The 17041-nt window shown below is 39.7% G+C and overlaps 2 long non-coding RNA genes across 2 annotated transcripts; both read left to right on the top strand.

The window, feature by feature from the left end:
• Positions 1–833: 833 nt before the first annotated feature.
• Positions 834–1771, top strand: LOC149248255 (uncharacterized). Its single transcript, XR_016265714.1, has 4 exons — positions 834–1028; positions 1148–1201; positions 1277–1327; positions 1440–1771. It is a non-coding gene; the product is annotated as an uncharacterized LOC149248255 (long non-coding RNA).
• Positions 1772–7316: 5545 nt separating this feature from the next.
• LOC149248254 (uncharacterized) lies at positions 7317–8135 on the top strand. The gene is made up of 4 exons (XR_016265713.1): positions 7317–7444; positions 7564–7617; positions 7693–7743; positions 7856–8135. It is a non-coding gene; the product is annotated as an uncharacterized LOC149248254 (long non-coding RNA).
• The last annotated feature ends 8906 nt before the right edge of the window (positions 8136–17041 follow it).

Genomic DNA, 17041 nt, shown 5'->3' with positions numbered 1-17041 from the left:
AATAAATTCATGCCGGATTTCGACCGGAAAACCGGAAAGACTTTCAAAAAGTCACGTTATAAACTATTACCTATTAAAATATCTCATAAGCGCTTTCAAAAATGCCCTTTTAAAAATCACACACGACTTTTTCAAACAATTCCATTTCAAATGAATTTTTGAACTTCCAATTTGATGACAACTTCCACCTTCAATTTTTCATCAAATATAACACTTCAACTTTTATAAACGCTGCTATCAGCAATGGTGGCAGCTGAAAATTCCTGCTTCACACGGTAAGTTTGTCGCAGCGTTAAAAAGTGATAAGGCTCCCCTTTATATAAATATATAATCAACGCACTACCTGAATAGATTTATGTATCTCGACGGCAAAGTTACCAGTCAAATTCGAAAAAGTACGTCATGAAGAGCCTGACAGGTGAAAATTCCTACTTCACATGGTAAGTTTGTCGCAGCGTTAAAAAGTGATAAGGCTTCCCTTTTATATATATATATATATATATATATATAATCAACGCACTACCTGAATAGATTTATGTATCTCGACGGCAAAGTTTACCAGTAAAATCCGAAAAAGTACGTCATGAAGATCCTGGTCAATCGAGCTATTACACACTGCAGCAATTTGGAAGATAGTGACGAAAACCTTAAAAGGACCTTCGGATAAATCAATTTAAAACAACCATAAATTAAACATATGTCCACGGGGCTGCCAACTCCGCTGTGTGGACTCCAACTGTGCTTGGCTCGTGGTTTATTACACGTCAACAATAATTAATAAGGTGGATGTACATCCGACCTTTGGTTTTCGCGGCAACTGACTTCACATTAAACGTTTCTCCATTCGAGGTCTGGGTATTCAATGCGCTCCGGGTTATGTGCTCTTTCCCTGTTTGTAACTTCTGCTCTGGCGTTATTTGCTTTGTTATGCCGACCGACAATGTGTTGGGAGGGTTTTGGAACTTGTCACTGGTTTTCTGAATCGGGCGAGATGGTCTGTGCAAACCCGCGCATTTCCTCCAGCAATGGTAAGCTTCCTCCTGTGTATTCAGGTTTCTTCTTGTTTCAAACGCCTCTAGCTATGCTTTCTGTTCTTTGGTGAGGTTTCTTGTGGCTAACTTCGACCAACTGTCGATTCCTTTTACAGGCACGCCCAATCCGAGCTTTCCTTATCGACGAGGCAGTCTACGGAGTCAAACAGGTATTCTTCTCCCCCAGTTTCAAACCTCGCCGCTTTACTCCGCCATTCTAACCTTCGCTGCCCCTTTGTGAGCAGGAATCATGGCTTCTCGAAACCCTGGCTTTTCTTGTTTTTCCCAGCTTCTTGGTGAGTTTCACTCCAAATATTTAACTCTAACTGTTTCACAGTTTATTCGTTCTTCATTTGCTATCGATTCCTGTTAATCCGTGCTATTTTATTGTTGTTTGTTTCTGTGCAGGTTCCCTCCGTTAGTTGGAACCCCGGCTCGTTCTTGCTGAACTTCAAACCCTACGGTAGGGTTGCCTTCCCCTTCAGTCCCATGTCTGGTCCTATGTTCAGAGTCCCTGTCTGTCGATTCTATTGTTTCGTTGCGCCTGTAGGCTGCAAGTCTTTCACAGGAATGGAAAGTCGCTATGTTTTAGATGTTCATAGGTTTCTTTGTTCAACTAGATGGTTTCACTAGTTTTTCGAACCCTGACTCGAGTTATGTAATATATTCGTCCTTCCTGTTTGTTACTCTGGATGAACTCTGTTCTTTTATAAAATAAGCAAGAATGCTTTTCGTAGATTTGTGAAAGAAAATTATATTTGCTTCAGCGCGACATGGACTCACCTGGTAATTAGTAGAATGCTCCTTCTGGTTTTCCTGACTGTGTCGAATAGCAAATTATTCCGTATGTTATATGGTTGTAGACCTCGCTCCGTTACTCTGTTCCTGTCAATAAGTAACACAAGGAGAAAAAAAAACAAATTTCTGTTTCTTTTCCACACACTGTCACACATTCAATAGATTCCAATTCTCATATGTATCATTTTAATCATCATGCACACATGGTTGTTACATATCATTCGAACTGAAAATTTCACACGTAATTTCTCAGTATAAGGAAAAAATGACTAAAATAGTCTACAGGTCTTGGCAAACAGATAATTTCTGGTTTCTATTTTTGTTTTCCAGATTATCTATTTTTCTCTATTATCTTGAGGGAAGAAATCAAACCCCTCGCCTGTTTGCATGGTTGTTTAAATATTACAATTGAGATTCAGTTTCCAGGATTCAGTTGAAACTGTCAACCGAATGTACCTAACTTATTTTGTCAGTTCTTTTTTCTTGTAAACAAAAAGTAAACAGCTAGCTAATTAATTAACTACAGAAAAAGTTTATGCTCCTAATCCGATTGTCCTTGTGTAACTTAACAGTAAATGAAAATAACTTAAATAATAAAAAGAAAACACAGGTTCCAACACCTGTTCATAACCACATGTCAATCACCCAGACAGTTAACCACTCTCTGCCTCTTCTGAGCTGGATGCTCCTGCATCAGGCTCCCGGGGTGGCAAAAAGTCATGGCTCCGCTCCATGAGATCCTCGACTGAAAAACCTGCCTTCCGAATCTGTGTCGCGTCAAGCCACGAACTGTCCTCAATTGGACGGTTCTTCCACTTGACTAAATATCGCAGATATTCCTTCCTACGTGTGCGTCTGGCTACCTCTGTGTCGAGAATACTCTCGATCTCAAGGGGCTGTGCCAAGGGCATCTGTCTCATCCAAGAACTTCCATCGTATTCCGTGTCCCGTGTTGGACTCACTGTTGTGTTATCTGTAGGATCAGCCACATAAGGAAATAGATCCGCCACGTTAAAGATAGGCGAGATTCCTATGCCTGGTGGCAACTGCAGTTCATATGCATTTGCAGAAAATTTGCGAATGATTTTACAGGGTCCAATCTTTTTATATTTCAGCTTATTATATTCCCGTTTTGGAAAACGTTCCTTGCGCAAATGTGCGAGGACTTCATCCCCAACATTAAATTGAACTTCCCGTCTTCTTGAATCAGCTCGCTGCTTGTATTTTTGACTGCTGTCCTGTAGCTTCAACTTCACTTGTTCATGTAAGTCGCTCATTGCTTGGGCAAAGTCTTCCCCGTCAGCACTACGTTTTTCGAGTTTTCCCAGATCTCGTAACTCATGCACTCCGCGAGGATGCATGCCATACAAAATCTGGAAGGGACTGTAACCCGTGCTGCGATTCGGAGAATCGTTGTACGCGAACTCTGCCTGAGCAAGCACGCGGTCCCACATCCGTGAATTTTCGCCAATTAAACTCCGCAGCAGGTTTCCCAAGCTCCTGTTCACCACTTCAGTTTGTCCATCAGTCTATGGGTGGTAAGCGGAGCTGAACTGCAACTGCGTGTCCAACTTCTTCCACAGGGTTCGCCAAAAATGTCCGGTGAACCTTACATCCCTGTCGGAAACGACGGACTTCGGTAGACCATGTAATCTAACAATCTCTGTGAAAAACAAGTGTGCTACGTGAGTAGCGTCACTGGTTTTCCTGCAAGGTATAAAATGTGCCATTTTCGAAAACCGGTCTACCACCACCATCACTGAATCGAAGCCTCGCTGAGTTTTTGGTAATCCTAAGACAAAGTCCAGGCTGACCGAATCCCATGGTCTGCTTGGGATGGGCAGTGGCATATAAAGGCCTGCATTCTGGCTGTGGCCCTTCGCTAATTGACACGTTTTGCACCTGCTCACGTACCTCTGCACGTCACGTCGCAATTTCGGCCAAAAATAAAAATGCTCAACCTGTGAAACTGTTTTGTCTATACCGAAATGTCCGGCTAGACCCCCACTATGCTTCTCCCTGACAATGTTTTCCCGCATTGAACAATTGGGAATACACAACTGTCCTCCCTTAAACAGTAATCCCTCCTGTAGATTGTAATCCAACCACGGACTACTATTCCTTAACAGGGGATTTTGACAAGCCTCATAGGCCTCCTTAAATTCTGCATCTGATTGATACAGATCTCTCAAGTGCTCAAAACCCAGCACCTGCACCATGCTCTCCTGCAAGAGTAAAACTCTTCTGCTCAACGCATCTGCTACCTTGTTAGACTGTCCGCTGATATGTTTCAACACAAAGGTGAAACTCTGCATATATTCCACCCACTCTGCATGTTTGTGGTTCAACTTGTGCTGCTGCATAACATACTGCAAAGCAGAATTGTCAGAAAACAATACAAATTCATTTCCTAACAAATAGTGCCTCCAGTGCTTCAAGGCTTGAACAACCGCATAAAATTCCTTGTCGTAAGACGAATACTTCTGCCTGCTGTCATTCAACTTCTCACTGAAATAAGCTACCGGTCTGTCCTCCTGACTAAGTACTGCTCCAATGGCTGTACCGCTGGCATCACAACGAACTTGAAAAAGTTTGTTGAAATCCGGCAACCTCAAAACCGGCCTCTCAGTGATCTTTTTCTTCAAAGTTTGAAAACTGCTTTCTGCTGCTTCAGTCCAGCAAAAAGGCTGATTTGCCTTCTTAATTGTGTCCAACATAGGTGCACAGATCCCGCTAAAATTCCTGATAAACTTCCTGTAGAAGCTTGCTAAACCATGAAAACTTCGAACTTCGAACAAGTTCTTCGGAGATGGCCAGCTTACGATTGCTGCAATCTTTTCCGGATCCATCTTCAATTCATTTTCTGCAATTACAAACCCCAAATAAACTAGTTCTTTCTGAAAGAAAGTACACTTTTTCAGGTTTATCAACAGCTTGTTCTGCTGTAAACTTCTCAAGACACTCCGCACATGTCGGAAATGTTCCTCCTCCGTTTTACTAAAAATCAATATATCGTCTAAATAGACAATCACAAATTTCCCTATAAACTCCTTAAGTACTTCATTCATCAGTCGCATGAACGTACTGGGTGCGTTGCTTAACCCGAATGGCATCACCAACCATTCATACAGCCCTTCATTTGTCTTGAAAGCTGTCTTCCACTCATCCCCCTCCCGGATTCGAATCTGGTGATAACCACTCTTCAAATCAATCTTCGAAAAATAGGCTGCCCCACTCAAGCAGTCCATCATGTCATCCATTCTCGGTAATGGAAACCTGTACCTAATCGTAATCTTGTTGATGGCTCTCGAATCTGTACACATCCGCCATTCACCACCTTTTTTTGGGGCTAACACCGTTGGGACTGCACAAGGGCTCATGCTCTCTCTGATCAGCCCTTTGTCAAGCAATTCCTGCACCTGTTTCCAGATTTCCTCATGATCCTTCGGGCTCATACGATAAGCTGCTTTATTTGGTAAACTCGCCCCAGGTATAAAATCAATACAGTGACTGATGCCTCTCTTGGGAGGTAATTCGTCCGGAAGATCATCCACTACAATATCTCCAAATTCCTGTAACATCTGTTGTATCTCCTCTGGTAAATCCGAAATCTTAGTGTGCAGTACCACTGTCCTTGGTCTCCTTACCACAGCAAAATTCACATCACTGTCCTCTATCTGTTTTAAGAACTCTTTTCCTCCCAGCAGTAGTGCTTTTACCCCACTGGCTTCCGCTGTACCTTCCTCTTTGATGGGTACAAGTGTATGCTTGATTCCATCTTTAACAAACTTATAACAGTTAGTTTTTCCATCATGAATTACCTTCCTGTCAAACTGCCAAGGCCTTCCTAGTAGGATATGGCAGACATCCATTGGCATAACATCACAAACAATCTTGTCCTTATACCTGCCAATCTGGAACTCCACCTCGCACTGTTCATCAACCAATAGTTGATGTCCCTTTTGCAGCCACGACACTTTGTAAGGTGTGGGATGTTTCAGCTTTTTCAATCCCAGCTTCTCTACCATTTCTGTGGCCACCAGATTATCCGTACTCCCGCTGTCAACAATCAGCTTGCAGCACTTCCCATGTGACTTGCATACTGTCCGGAACAAAGCTTTCCGTTGATCCGGGTCCACCACCTCCTTTGCTGGTTTCAACAGCACTTTATTTAGCACCAATGCTTCACCGGTTTCCGGTGCATTCTCTACTTCCTGTGGCGGTATCTCTGCCTCCTCCGGCTGGGCAACATAGGCTCCTCTTCCACCTGTTGGTTCACCTTCAGGACATTCATACGATTTGTGCCCCCACTTGTGGCACCGATAGCACTGGACAGTCCCTCTGCCCCGACCATTTCCTCGCCCTCGCTGGGCTGGTCGTCCCCCTCTAGTGCTGTTGTCCTTTTCTGCTGTTCCTGCAGACTTGGAACCACTACCTTCTTCACTGGAACCTGTACCTCTGCCCCGGCCAAAGGTCTTTCCCTTTCCTCTGCCAGATCCACCCCCTCTTCTGGCATTCTGCTTCCTGTTTATTTTTTCTTCTGCCTTCAAAGCAAACTGATATGCTTCGTCCAAAGTTCTGGGGGAGAGAACACCAATTTCATCCAATATCTCCCCTCTCAGTCCATTCACAAACCTTGCTGTCTTCTCGGGGGTATCCTCCATATACCCTGCTCTCAGATTCAATTTGTAAAACTCTTCAGTATACTCTTTAATCGTCATTCCTCTCTGCCTCAAATTCTGTACCTGTCTGTACAGCATAATCTGGTAGTCTTTTGGTAGAAATTTCTCTTTCAGTTTTGCCTCCATGCTGGCCCACTTCTTTATAGGCTGTTTATGTAACCTTTTTCTTTCTGCCTGAATGCTGTCCCACCACAAGGATGCGTGTCCTTTCAGCTTCGTGGCAGCGAACTTCACCTGCTTGTCCTCACTGGTTTCCTCAAATTCAAAGTATTTCTTTACTTCACTCAACCAGTCCAGCAACACGTCCGCCGACAGACTCCCATCATAAGTGGACAGTTCATGTTTTGGCTTATGACTGGACAGCAAAACCGATTTCAACAACCGGAGCTCAGGTGTCACCCCTTCGAACTCATCTTCCGGTTCTGCCACATCTTCATCACTGTCATCTGTGGGGTTCCTTCTTTCCCCGGCTTCTACCGCTGCTAATCTTTCATGTAAGACCCGAATTTCTTCCCTCAGTCCGTCTTCCGCTGCTCTGCGAATGGCTCTTCCTCTCCCTCTTCCTCTCCTGCGAGCCTCCATTTTATTTCTGTTCCCTACAACCTGGCTCCGATACCAATTCTCCGCTGTGTGGACTCCAACTGTGCTTGGCTCGTGGTTTATTACACGTCAACAATAATTAATAAGGTGGATGTACATCCGACCTTTGGTTTTCGCGGCAACTGACTTCACATTAAACGTTTCTCCATTCGAGGTCTGGGTATCCAATGCGCTCCGGGTTATGTGCTCTTTCCCTGTTTGTAACTTCTGCTCTAGCGTTATTTGCTTTGTTATGTCGACCGACAATGTGTTGGGAGGGTTTTGGAACTTGTCACTGGTTTTCTGAATCGGGCGAGATGGTCTGTGCAAACCCGCGCATTTCCTCCAGCAATGGTAAGCTTCCTCCTGTGTATTCAGGTTTCTTCTCGTTTCAAACGCCTCTAGCTATGCTTTCTGTTCTTTGGTGAGGTTTCTTGTGGCTAACTTCGACCAACTGTCGATTCCTTTTACAGGCACGCCCAATCCGAGCTTTCCTTATCGACGGGGCAGTCTACGGAGACAAACAGGTATTCTTCTCCTCCAGTTTCAAACCTCGCCGCTTTACTCCGCCATTCTAACCTTCGCTGCCCCTTTGTGAGCAGGAATCATGGCTTCTCGAAACCCTGGCTTTTCTTGTTTTTCCCAGCTTCTTGGTGAGTTTCACTCCAAATATTTAACTCTAACTGTTTCACAGTTTATTCGTTCTTCATTTGCTATCGATTCCTGTTAATCTGTGCTATTTTATTGTTGTTTGTTTCTGTGCAGGTTCCCTCCGTCAGTTGGAACCCCGGCTCGTTCTTGCTGAACTTCAAACCCTACGGTAGGGTTGCCTTCCCCTTCAGTCCCATGTCTGGTCCTATGTTCAGAGTTCCTGTCTGTCGATTCTATTGTTTCGTTGCGCCTGTAGGCTGCAAGTCTTTCACAGGAATGGAAAGTCGCTATGTTTTAGATGTTCATAGGTTTCTTTGTTCAACTAGATGGTTTCACTAGTTTTTCGAACCCTGACTCGGGTTATGTAATATATTCGTCCTTCCTGTTTGTTACTCTGGATGAACTCTGTTCTTTTATAAAATAAGCAAGAATGCTTTTCGTAGATTTGTGAAAGAAAATTATATTTGCTTCAGCACGACGTGGACTCACCTGGTAATTAGTAGAATGCTCCTTCTGGTTTTCCTGACTGTGTCGAATAGCAAATTATTCCGTATGTTATATGGTTGTAGACCTCGCTCCGTTACTCTGTTCCTGTCAATAAGTAACACAAGGAGAAAAAAAAACAAATTTCTGTTTCTTTTCCACACACTGTCACACATTCAATAGATTCCAATTCTCATATGTATCATTTTAATCATCATGCACACATGGTTGTTACATATCATTCGAACTGAAAATTTCACACGTAATTTCTCAGTATAAGGAAAAAATGACTAAAATAGTCTACAGGTCTTGGCAGACAGATAATTTCTGGTTTCTATTTTTGTTTTCCAGATTATCTATTTTTCTCTATTATCTTGAGGGAAGAAATCGAACCCCTCGCCTGTTTGCATGGTTGTTTAAATATTACAATTGAGATTCAGTTTCCAAGATTCAGTTGAAACTGTCAACCGAATGTACCTAACTTATTTTGTCAGTTCTTTTTTCTTGTAAACAAAAAGTAAACAGCTAGCTAATTAATTAACTACAGAAAAAGTTTATGCTCCTAATCCGATTGTCCTTGTGTAACTTAACAGTAAATGAAAATAACTTAAATAATAAAAAGAAAACACAGGTTCCAACACCTGTTCATAACCACATGTCAATCACCCAGACAGTTAACCACTCTCTGCCTCTTCTGAGCTGGATGCTCCTGCATCAGATAGACTTCAATTTATCTTTCACATAAATATTAACGAATCCAATATCGATCACGTTTAGAATGATGAAAGAAGACATGAAAAGAATGAGACTAGTACATAAGAATTTGTGTACTACAATTTTGATTACTTTTGAACTCCATGGCCGTGAATGTCTTCATTATGTTGGTGCATCAACATCACCAAGCTTCTCAATGCATGTTTTCAGTGCTTCATTAGAATGCCCGTTTGATTTTCAATCCAACGGAATTTTATTATTCTTCTTTATCCTCTTTTTTTTCCCATGTTCAGATCTCAGCAGCGCTAAAATGACTGTCATCACTTCACTAAAACAAAGGTGTTGCAGAAATCTATGTTATTAAATAACCTTGTTGAAATTCTACTATAAAATATTCTTATTGAAATTCATACTATAAGTTGTTTCTAAAGCAAATGTGGATTATCAAACATATAAAGATTGTAATATATTACTGAAAATTAATGTTATAAGTAGTTTTTATAGCAAATGCGGACTATCAAACATATAAGAAAGCGTTTAATCAATAACAGTGGATAATAACAGTGGATATTTATTGTTGACACCTAATCATCAGGATTAGGTGAATATAATGTAAATAAATAAATAAGTAATATGAACAGTCATCGGGAGATGAAGTGAACAGTCTCTCCCTCATGTATATAATGAAGACCAACCTGAAGGAATAAACATAAGAATCAATTTTGCTTTGAGGAGTTACTGTCTGGCCTGACATGGTATCAGAGCCAGCACCATTTTTGGCTTTCCTCTGCTTTGTAACTCCTTATTCTGCCTATGTTCTACCTTGCATACAAAACTCTGCTCCTCTGCTCTCCATTTAAAAGCGCTGCTCCATATAATACACTACCCATATAAATGTTGGTGTCAGTTGCCTGACATTTTCTCTCAAGCCTACTTGCACCATTGACTGCTACACTGCTCGATACCTGTACCATTGACTGCTACTGCTACGCTGCTCGATACCTGCCTTGAACGCTACTGCCATTCTCCAAAACAAACCTAAACCCTCTCAGAACCTCTGGTAACAGCGCAGTGGAAATGTGGTGATATCCTCCGGCCTTCGTGGCATCAACAGCAGGATACTTTGATTGATTGAGTCGTTCTGTCTCGTTGGAGAGATCCTTTGTAAATATGTTGCGTTTGGCTCCCAATACGCTGCTACATTTGGCATCCATATCATATCACCCCTCCTACGCGTTTTAGAAATCAGAGCGTCGTAGCAGGAAGGACTGTTTCTTAGTGAAGGACTGGTATTTTCCTACTATTGTCCACATTTTGAGTTGGCTCCTGTAAAATTTGGAAATTGTGTGTTATTTCTTTGAAAATCGATTGTTGTTCTAAGTAATGCATTGAAGCAGTGTTAAATAGTCTTGAAGAATGCGTTGAACGATGGACCGTGAATGCCTCTTGTGAAGCTGTGGCAACAACTTTAAGAAATTGCATCAGAATAAAACGATAAAGAACGGATGTAAATTATGAAGTGTTGGCATATGCGTTGAGGCCTGACAGTTCTTGTATTTACGCTGCCCCATTGAAGTTTGAATGCTGTGTAATATGATTGTTAACGCAGTTCTTGTATTTACGCTGCCTGTTATAAGTCAATGTATACGTTAATACACAGTTCTTGTATTTACGCTTGAACGTTGGTTAGTGTATTACATTGAACGCTGGTTGCCAGAGCAGTCTAGTTTCTTGAATGCGCTGTACAATTTTTTTGTGTGTATTGAAGCTGCTCCACAATATATTTAGGCTGAATTATATTAGGCAGAAGTTTTTTTTTTGTTACAGAATGCATTCAATCATATCCATGGTGGAAATAGTTCTCACTGGGAAGGAGAACTATCTTGAATGGTCCCGGATGATAAAACACACCCTCATTTTCAATGAGTTGTGGAAAGGAGTGTGCATTGGAGACGAAGATAAAAAGCCAGAATAGCCTAACTCACACAAAGAGCTCGCCATTTGGGAAAATAAGAACAGCAAAGCTTATGCATTAATCACAGCATCTGTAAATGAAGAGGTGAGTCACCACATTTCGCCATTTTCAACTGCTTTCGAAGCCTTTCAAAAGCTGAAAGAACTCTATGGCTCACATTCTGCACTTGAAGTTGTTCAACTCATGATTAAGCTCTTCACTCTTGAACTGCAAAATAATGATCCTCTTACTCTTGCATCTGAAGTAAAGTCAATAATGCATGATATCAAATCCACTAAGGTTGAATTGGATATTCCTCTTATCGCTTTTCTCAAGGCACTTTATCCTACTTACTCCAATTATCTTGAGTCATTGCAAGCAAATGGAAATCTCAAAGATATCACCTTTGACTCTCTTGTGAAAAAGTTTGTTGAAAGAGAGAAAGCTTTTGGAAAGAAGACAGCCCCTGAATCTTTTGAAGAGGCTGTGTGCCTTGCTCATAAAGAAAAGAATCCTGCTAAAGATTCTTCGAGAGGAAGAGGTGGTCGAAGAGGAAGAGGAAGATATTTCAGAGGTGGGGGGGCAAACACTCTCAAGGAGAAAAGGTAGATTTGCACTGCATACGCTGCAAAAGAAGTGGATCACATGATGCCTCTACATGCAAGTTACCATGGGACAAAATTGAGCAGTAAAGAAACCAACAGAAAGGTAAAACTGATGATACAGACAAAGGTAAAGCACCTGAATCTGCTCACTATGTTGTGGCACAATGTAATATTGGAGTAAATGAAGATTTATTTAATGCTTCACTTGCTTCTTGGAAAAATGATTGGTTGCTTGATTCAGGAGCAACCTGCCACATGACTCATAGAAAAGATTTTTTTGAAGAATTTACTGACAATGTTGATGGAGCAGTATACTTTGCAGACCAATCAAAAATCAAGCCATCAGGACTTGGCACAATCGGGCTTCAATTGCCTAGTCTTCCAGACTTTCTTCTACATCATGTTCTCTATCTCCCACAGCTGAAGAGAAACTTGTTGTCCTTGGTCCACATCTGCCAGCAAGGTCACTCCATTCATATGTTTGATGGAAAGCTTGAGGCGAGAAAAGCATCTGACCACTCACTTGTCATGAGGGGAATAGAAGAAGAAAGGCTTCTCAAGCTGCAAGGAACCTCTGCTCGTGCACAACATTTCTCATACAATTCTCATTATGAAGAAGGTACACTTCCATCAAGTTTATTATGGCATGCTAGATTTGGACATTTGAACTATGACAGCCTCCGCTTGTTGAAGAAAAATGGTGTTTCTAGTTTGCCTACAATTCCTAGGAAACTTAAGCAATGTGATGCTTGCATTCTAGGAAAGCATAGCAAACAGTCTTTTCATGATTCACATTCAAGAGCACATAGAAAACTTGAACTCGTTCACTCAGATTTATGTGGTCCAATGCCTGTTCCTTCTGCAAATGGAAATAAATATATGATGACATTTATTGATGACTACACCAGAATGTGTTGGGTTTATTTATTGAAGAACAAATTTGATGCTTTTCAAACATTCAAGAACTTTCATAAATGGATTGAAAATGATGCACAATCTCATATTGGGTCTATTCGCACTGATAATGGAAAAGAATACACATCTAATGAATTTGAAAACTATTTTCGCCAACATGGGATCAAACATCAAATAACTGTGCCTTATAATCCCCAACAGAATGGTGTAGCTGAAAGAATGAATAGCACAATCTTAAATATGGTACGACCCATGCTCTTCTTCAAAAATGTAAAGATAATGTTTTGGGTTGATGCTGTTCTGTGCTGCATATATAAAGAATAAATGTCCATCTAATGCTATTAGAAACAAGACTCCATATGAAATGTGGTATGGACATGTTCCTTCGGTAAAGCATCTTAGGGTCTTTGGTTCCACCTGTTATACCTTGATACCAAAGGTACATAGAAACAAACTTGGTGCTAGAAGTCGTAAATGTATCTTCTTGGGGTATTCAAACACCTCCAAAGGATACCGTCTCTATGATGAAGTAAAAAAAAAGTTTGTTGTATCTATAGATGTAATTTTTCTTGAATCATCCAAAACTAACAATGTTGTTGAGCGGCAACTTGATCGCTTGGATAGATTTGCAAAAGCAAAATCATTTCAAGAATTTGATAATCAGATTCCACATCTTGAAGGGGGGATTCCTATACTAAATCAACATGTGGAATCTTCTTCTGAAGAACACTCTTCCCTGCATGAAATTCAAACAACGGATGATGCTTTAAGTGATATGATTGACAGAATTGGGAGACTCAACCTTGATTCAGTCCCAACTCAATCAGCAGAGCAGCCTGGACCATCTGAGAAAGGTCCCCCAAAGTGGCTGACAAAGACACTTGAAAGTGTTCATCCTGATGAGGTTGGAAAGACAGGGACTAGAAATTCAAACCGGCAAAATGGAGGTGATGTAGATGACTCTAATTGACCTGTTGATATGGATGTTTCTTATGATTGTGAATTGAACTTGTTTACAGATTTTGAACCAACTTCCTTTAAAGAAGCTGCTTCTCATGATGAATGGAAAGAAGCGATGCAAAAGGAGTATGATGCCCTCATAAAGAACGCCACTTGGAAGCTGGTTGATTAGGAACCAAACCAATTGGCTGCAAGTGGGTCTACAAGAACAAGTATAAAGTTGATGGCTCACTTGACAAGCACAAAGCTAGGCTTGTGGCAAAAGGTTTTGCACAGAAGGAAGGGGTCGATTATGAGTAGACATTTTCCCCCACGACAAAATGGGCTACCATCTGGACACTGTTTGCCCTAGCAGCTTAGAACGGTTGGAAAGTCCATCAAATGGATGTCAAAACTACTTTCTTGAATGGAGATCTAAAAGAGAATGTTTTTATGTCCCAGCATGAAGGATTTACTGTGAAAGGACATGAACATAAAGTATGCAAACTGGTGAATTCCTTGTATGGCCTCAAACAAGCACTGCGAGCCTGGTATGAAAAACTAACTGAGCATCTTCTGAAACTCAAATTCAAACATTATGATCTTGATGATGCAACTTTATTTGTCAAGAAAGTTGGAAAAACAGTTGTATATCTTGTGGTATATGTATATGATCTTTTAATGACAGGGAACAATGAAAGCTACATTGCATCCATAAAGAAGGAATTGGGGAAAAGTTTTGAAATGACTGATTTGGGCTATGTTCATTACTATCTTGGTATTGAAGTAACCCAACATCCGAAGTCCATATTTATTTCTCAAAAGAAATACATTGGAGATCTGTTGAATAGATTTGGCATGATAGAATGCAATCCTCTTACTACTCTAATGGAACAAAACTTAAAGCTCACATCTATTGAAGGAAAAGAATTTGAGGATGCAACAAAGTATAGATAGCTTGTAGGAAGTCTCAACTACATAAGTACTACCAGACCAGACATTTTGTTTGTTGTTGGAATCCTCTCCAGGTTTATGCAAAAGCCTTGCGAGGGACATTGGTCTGTTGCAAAAAGAGTTCTAAGGTACTTGAAGGGAACTCAAGACTTTGGAATCAAGTATACACAGGTGGACGACTTCAGCTTGATTGGATACTCTGATTCAGACTTCGATGGAGACAAAGAAACTGGGGTATGTACTTCGGGATATGCTATGAGCCTTGGATCAGGACCTGTCTCCTGGAGATCACGCAAAAAATCAGTTCCAGCAGATTCCACAACAGAAGCATAATACGTGGCAGCAGTTGAAGCAACAAAAGAAATTGTGTGGCTCAGGAAAATTCTTGAAAATTTGCAGGTAAAACAAGTACAATCAACTCCACTCATGATTGATAATACCTCTGCAATAAATTTGGCCAAGAACCCAAAGTTCCATGATCGAACGAAGCACATCAATACTAAATATCATCTAATTCAACATCATGTTGAGGCCAAAACAATCCATCTCCATCATTGTTTCACTAATGAGCAAATTGTAGACATCTTCACCAAAGCGCTTGGAAGAGAAAAGCTTGAACGATTCAGAATGATGCTTGGACTCACCAACATCCCTTCAGATTAAGGGGGGGAATGTTGACACCTAATCATCAGGATTGGGTGAATATAATGTAAATAAATAAATAAGTAATATGAATAGTCAGCAGGAGATGAAGTGAACAGTCTCTCCCTCATGTATATAATGAAGACCAACCTGAAGGAATAAACATACGAATCAATTTTGCTTTGAGGAGTTACTGCCTGGCCTGAAATTTATCAACACCATCATTGTCAAATCATCATCACCCATCTAGTTGCGTCTATTGAAAATGGAATTATGAGATGTAAAAGAAAATCCTTCTGGTATGGGGACCTAAACGAGTTTCTTCAAAAGTAGGATCTCCCAATTCCACTATAATGTCTTTTATAATTTTTTGTACAGTAATAAACATGGATATCTAAAAAAACATTTGCATAGTGTTAGTAAAATAAGAATGATAAGCATGTTCATTCATATTGTTTTCTTGTCTTCTACAACTATGTTTAAACTCCTTGTCAATATCTCATCATTCATACTTATAATAACCCATCTTAATTGTGTCACTGGTGATGTGAAGTATCACATCACAACCCTCATGTGAAGATTTTGGTTATTGAGTTTGGATAACATAAGATATGGTGCTAGAGAAATGGTTTTAGAAAATGTATGGAAAAATAGGAAAAAGGGTCACAATAGAATGGGAGGAATAAGGAATAAAAGGAGATGACATCCAAAGAGGTTTAACTAGAAATATTCTAAAAATGATCAATTTCAAATAGAATTTAAAGAGGAAGTGAATAGCAATACTCAATATACCTTATGAAGATTGGTCTTTGAGTTGAAATAAGTCAAATACACATAAAATATATGTGGTAGCTGCAAGTTACCTCACGAAGATTGGTCTTTGAGAGGAAATAAGTCAAATGCACATAAAACGTATGTGGTATCCACATTATCAAGGATTTTGTAGCAAGTAAATTTTTTTGAACATGAGGGTATGCATCAACAAGGTGTAAATCTATGACTACAATTAACTTTGTAGCAATAAGGACTATTCTACGACATCTTGTAAATTAAAACTTGAAGTTAGCAACAAACAATTTGTATCCAAACAAATGATTCATCATTGGATTATTGTTTTGTTTTATTTTATTTCATTTTTCATTTTTTTTTCAAGTAGAGGAAACTTGATAGGAAGCTACTTTTGAGGGTTTCCTATTTTATGTCCTTTGAAGGTTTTCATCACAAGATTATTCATTTTTGTTTGTTCCATAGAATGGTTTTTTAGAAATTGGTTTTCAAGAAACCTTATGAATTATGATGCCCCATGGAGTTTTCATCAATACTTTTTTTCCCTTTTTATTATATATATATTTTTTTCTTTTTATAATATGGTGTTTTTGTTTTCCTTCCTAATATTTTGTGAATTCTCTTTCTTCGACCTAGTTGATAATTTCAATAAATATGTCTTCGTTTCCATATAATTAATAACATTAATACGTGGAAGCAACTAGTTTCTTTCTATTAATGATAACTTTGAATCATCGACTTGTAATGAATATTCTTGATTTAATTATAAAAAATTCACTAGAAATTAAAGATGTGTGCACCTTAACTTAAAAGTTCTAAAATAACCTTATGTTTATGATCTGTAACCTAAAATATCTCTTCTAAAATAACCTTGTGTTTATGCTCTGTAACCTAAAAGATCTCTTCCATTCAAACTAAACTCTTATCCCCTTGAGTCAAGAATGATTTTCCACATACTCACATTTTCCATTGCATCCTAAAGGTTGTCATTTTTAATATATCATTAATTTTCTATGACTTAATATTTTGTAAGGGCGTAGCTAGAAACAACTTTCTCTTTTAAAATTGTGTGTTTCTCATGTAGTTGTAAAATACCTTCTATAATAACAAAGTCTTCCCCTTAAAATCCTCATTTTATTTGTAAGTGTTTTGAAAGTAATCTTTTAAAGTTTTAACGTTAATTGAAAGTCTATAGTTTTCCAAACAACAATTGGTTTTGCAATGAATTTATTCAAAATATTCCTCGATTCCTCCTAATAATGACTTGCATTTTGTATCAATGGTTTCTTTGCCATCGAGGTCATAATC

The sequence above is a fragment of the Pinus tabuliformis genome, chromosome 7, assembly GCF_031772625.1.
Source record: "Pinus tabuliformis cultivar Carrire ecotype Pingquan chromosome 7, CPIR1, whole genome shotgun sequence".
Classification (NCBI taxonomy): domain Eukaryota; kingdom Viridiplantae; phylum Streptophyta; class Pinopsida; order Pinales; family Pinaceae; genus Pinus; species Pinus tabuliformis.
The sequence above is the reverse complement of the archived record's forward strand: the minus strand, read 5'-3'. Positions and strand labels throughout refer to the sequence as shown.